This window comes from Chrysochloris asiatica, unplaced genomic scaffold (assembly GCF_000296735.1).
Source record: "Chrysochloris asiatica unplaced genomic scaffold, ChrAsi1.0 scaffold00004, whole genome shotgun sequence".
NCBI lineage: Eukaryota > Metazoa > Chordata > Mammalia > Afrosoricida > Chrysochloridae > Chrysochloris > Chrysochloris asiatica.
In genome coordinates, this window is record NW_006408522.1 from 34,538,794 (window position 1) to 34,544,463 (window position 5,670).

Here is a 5,670-nt window from a genome sequence, read left to right on the forward strand (position 1 = left end):
AGCCAGGTGGCATCATTGATGGACTCAGGTGTGGCAGCGGTAGTGAGGTTGGCCCAGGATCGAACATTGTTTCGTTCTGCTGTGCATAGGGTCGCTATGAGTCGGTTCCGACTCGATGGCACCTGACAACAACAACAACAAACACAAAGGTAATAATGTCCCACCATGATATATCTTCATAGTCTATATATACTCATCCCTCATTTCTTCCATACTGCCACTGCTAAATTCTGCCCATGAGAAATTCCAGTTTCTTATTAAACAAATCCCAGGCTTCTTTATTCTTTTTGAACAATGACTTATATACCTTAACTTAAAGCTGGATCTCAACAAAGGATACTATCTTCTCACAGCTCTCTCCAGGAATATTCACTTTACTACCACCCATCCCTGTACTGAGCCAGAAGTGACTGCCATTAGGCCTTTCTACTGTCTACTGCAGCTTCAAGATCATTAACATCCTCCTTTATGGTTCCATACTCATGATTAATATCTTCTGATTCTTTAATCACATCTATTCACTGAATACGTCAGAAGTTATTCTTCCTATGTATTAAATTGCCTGCCACAATCCTGGGAGAAAACCCAGACAACTACTGGAATTTATGGAATGGTTTGTCTCTAAGATTTTAAGTTCAGTTCTATTTTAGACACCTACTCTTCATTGGGTCGGAACCGACTCGACGGCACGTAACAACAACAACAACAACTCTTCATTGGGGAGTCCTGGTGTGACACTGTAGAATAAGCACTGGACTGCTAACTGTAAGATCGGCAGTTCAAATCCACCAGCTGCTCCTCACAAACCCTATACAGGGTGGCTGGGAGTTGGAACCAACTCAAGGGCATTTCACAACAGCAGCACCTCAATGGAATCCAGGTATGGTGCTATAGGATAGGCACTGGACTGCTAACCACAAGGCTGGAGGTTCAAATTCATTAGCCACTTCTTGGAAACCCTACACAGTGTCACTATGAGTCAGACTCAACTTCATAGCACTTAGCACCAACAACAATTCCTCATTTCTTTATGCTGGATCATACCATCATTAGACATAGCTTCATTTTGATTACTCTAGCAGATAAAAAAAGAATCTTACTCTTACTATAGCTGATCTGACTTAACAGCAACCTCCTGTCTTTTCAATTCCTCAGATAATTCCCAACCTGGATCCTATGGCTGAACATCTCTAAATCTCTAACCAGCAACTTCAGGTCATTTCTACCCCTTTTTCTTAATCCAAACCAAAAAACCTCAGTTCTAAGACAATGCTGTTTCTGGGAAATGAGATACACTAAAGAAACACCAAGCTAACACCACTATAAATTTTCTAAAATCAGTCCTTTAACATGAATTTGGGGAATTTCCATTTCCATTTCTGTCATATGTTGAATTGTGTTCCTAAAAGTATTGTCAGCTTGGACGGGTCATGATTCTTGGTGGTTTGACAGATACAAAATGGTATAATTTATCAGTTATATAATTATGTAATCATGCCCCAGGATGTGAGCTGATGTACTAGGCCAATCAGTTGTAAAGAGATTAGGGTCGGATATAAAATCCTTATGCCAGTCATGGCCATGCTCTGATGGAAGGGGAGCTTCTCTGCTGTATGACCTTATAAGAGATAAAATGAGAAAGAAGTGAGCTGACAGGGAGGGACCTGACTACCACCAAAAAAGAAGAACCCAGAGTGGAGCCTATATTTTGAACCCAGGGTCCCTGTGCTGAGGACCTCTTAGATCAAGGGGAAGATTGATGCCTAGACACATGGAGATCTCCAAGGAATGCCAAGTCAACACAGATATTGAAAGGAAACATAGACCTTCCCCCAGACCCTTCCTCTATAGCTGAATTTGTACTTCTAGCCTCCTAAGCCTCCATCTCAAAGTAGAGTTGACCTTAATGATGTGGATGGAACAGGTTTCAGGACCTTCATTTGTTGATGAGGGATGAGTCAAAATGAGAAGAAATAGCTGCAAATATCCATTAATAATCAGAATATGGAATGTACAAATCAAAGAAAATTAAAAGTCTTCAAAAATTAAATGGAACACATAAAAATAGCAACAATAAGCTGAAATGGACTGATATGGGCCATTGTGAATCAAACAATCATAGGGTTTACTATGCCAGGAATGACAAATTGAAGAGGCATGATGTCATATTCATCATCAAAAAGAACACCTCAAGATCTATCTTGAAGTACAACCCTGTCTGTGATATAATAACATTTATAAGGCAAACCAGACTCATGGTGTGGCTCTGCAGGATCAGCACTGGACTGTGAACCACAAGGTCAGCAGTTCAAACCCACCAACTGCTTCTTGTAAACGGTATGAGTCAGAAATTACCCATAAACCATCAGAGCCAATGATGTCGTAATTGAAGAATTCTACCAACGTCTTCAATCTGAAATTGATCGAATACACAATGAAGACGCATTGATAATTACTGATGATTGAAATGCAAAAACTAGAAACAAAGAGAAGCGTTTAGCACTTGGAAAATATAGCCCTGTTGATAGAAATGATTCTGGAGGGCTGCATGACAAAATTTTGCAAGACCAATAAACTCACTTATTCATTGCAGATATATTTTTTCAACAACATAAAATACAACTATACACATGGACCTCACTAGATGGAATATGCAGGAATAAAATAGACTGTATTTGTTGGAAGAGACAATGGAGAAATTCAATATCATAAGCTAAAACAAGGTCAGGGGCTGACTGTGGAAAACATCAATTGTTCATATGCAAGATCAGGAAAAAGCTGAAGAAAATTAAAACAAGACTGCAAGAGCCAAATTACAACCTTGAGTATATCTCACCTGGAGTTACAAACCAACTCAAGAACAGATGACCAAAGACCAGAGAAGCTGTGGGATTACATCAAGAAAGTAAAAAGACATTAAAAAGACAGGGAGAAAAAAAAAAAAAAAAGGAATATCAAAATGGATGTTAGAAGAGACTCTGAAACTTGCTCTTGAACACAGAGTAGTTAAAGTGAATGGAAGAAATGGTGAAGCTGAACAGGAAATTGCAAAGGACAACTCAAAAAGACCCAGTAAAGCATTATAATGAAATGTTTAAAGGGACTAGACTTAGAAAATCAAAAGGAAAGAACATGCTCAGCATTTCTTAAGTTTAAAGAACTAAAGAAAAATTCAAGCCTCAAAATTTGGGATACTGAAGAATTCTAAATGGCAAAATATTGAATGATGCAGGAAGCATCAAAAGAAGATAGAAGACATATACAGAGTCACTGTACCAAAAAGAATTAGTCAATGTTCAGCCATTTCAGGAGGTGGCATATGATCAAGAACCAATGACAATGAAGAAAAAGGTTCAAGCTGCACTAAAGTCATTAGTGAAAAACAAGGCTCCAGTAATTGACCGAAGACAAACTGAAATGTTTAAACAAACTGATGTAGCACTGGAGGTACTCACTCTTCTATGACAAGAAATTTGAAAGATTGCTACCTGCTACTTGGCCAATCTACTGGAAGAGATCCATTTTTGCAACAGTTCCAAAGGAAGCTGACATTACAGAATGAGGAAATCATTGATCAGTATCATTATTCTCACATGCACATAAAATTTGGCTGAAGAAAATTCAAAAATGGTTGCAGCTGCATCAGCAGGTGCAGAAATACAAGCTAGATTCACAAGAGGACATGGAATGAGGGATACCATTGCTGACATCAGATGAATAGCTTAAAGCAGAGGATACCAGAAAGATGTTTACTTGTGTTTTATTGACTATGCAAAAGCTTTCAACTGTGCAGATCATGACAAGCTATGGATAACACTGAAAAGAATGGGAATTCCAGAAGACTTAAATGCTTTAATGAGCAACCTGTATAAACAAGAGTCAGTCATTCAAACAGAACAAAGGGATACTACTGAGTGGATTAAAATCAGGAACGTTAAGCATTAGGGCTATACTCTTTCACCAAATGTATCCAGTCTGTATGCTGAAAAAATTATCTAAGAAACTGGACTACATAAAGAAGAAGGTGGCATCAGGATTTCAAGAAGGCTCATGAACAACCTGTGATATACACATGACACAACTTTGCTTGCTGAAAGGAAGAGGACTTGAAGTACTTGCTGATGAATACTCAAGATTATAGTTTTCAGTATGGATTACAACTCAATGTATAGAAAATAAAAATCCTTATAATTGGACCAATAAACAACAACATGATAAACAAAGAAAATATTGAAGTTGTCAATGACATAAAAAATATTATACAGGAAGAAAGCAAAAGGTCATTAAGAAGATAAGAATTCATTTTACTTGGATCTACAACCAATGCTGATGGAAGCAGAGTCAAGAAATCAAAGAACCTATTGCACTGGGCAAATCTGCTGCAAAGTATGTCTTTAAATTGTTAAAGAGTAAAGATGTCAGTCACTTTGAGGACTAAGGTACCCCTGGGTCCTGATCCAAGCAAAGGTATTTTCAATCAACTCATGCTAGACAATGAAAAGGGAAGACTGGAGAAGAACTGCATTTAAATTGTGGTACTGGCAAAAAATATTGAAAGTTCCATGGACTGCTAGAAGAACAAATCTGTCTTGAAAGAGATACAGCCAGAATGCTCCTTGGAAGTAAGGATGGTGAGATTGCATCTCACATACACTTTGGACATGTTGTCGTGAGGCATCAGTCCTTGGGAAAGGATATAATGCCTGGGAAAGTAGAAGGCCAGTGAAAAAAGGAAGAGCCTCAAGAAGATAGTCTGATAAAGTAGTTGCAACTATGGTCTCAAACAATAACTGTGAGGATGGGACAGGACAGGGCAGTGTTTCCTTCTGTTGTGTAGATGGTCGCTGAGTTGGAGGAGACCTAAAAGCACCTAACAACAATGACAAACTGTGAGAGAATAAATTTCTATTTGTTAAAGCCATCCATTTGTGGTATTTCTCCCACATCAGTACAAAGACAAATAACTAAGACAATTCCTCTCAACAGCTGTTTTGATCTTTTCCTCTCATGAAGCCTCCCAGTCATTCCTGAACAGGTCTTGCACTGTCAACAAACAACCTTGCTTCCAATTTTATAGAGAAATGTAAATTATCAGGTATGTTCTGCTATCTATAACTTTTATCTATATTCATACTCTCAATACCTACTTTTCTTTCAGTCTTAGACACTTAGATGTCCCTCTTCTATTCAAGTAATCATCTACATGGTCGCTTGGTCTCCACCCACTTCCTAACTCCTTCAAAACCTTGCTCTATCAGTCATACCATATCTCCCACTGCTCCTTCTCATTAGCATCTTTCCTCTCAGTACATATAAGGGAGCTTTAAAAAGTTCATGGAAAAGGGGAATTAAAAGATAATGGAATTATTGTAATCATTGCAATGAAACAAAATAAAATAGGATGAATGTAAAGCTTATGTTCTCCCATGTAAACTATCACATAATTCACAATAAAAACTTAAAAAAAAAAAAAATAATGTAATTTTTCCACAAATTTTTTGAAGCTCCCTCATATACAATGTCTTATCCTAAAAGGAAGATCCTGGACTCCCATTCAGTCTCTTCTTCCTCTTCCCAGCAAATTCTTTAAAAGAGAGATTTCCTTTGTCTGTCTTACTCCTTTCCTTTCCCATACACCATGTACTCTTCCACCAACTGCCAACTGTAATG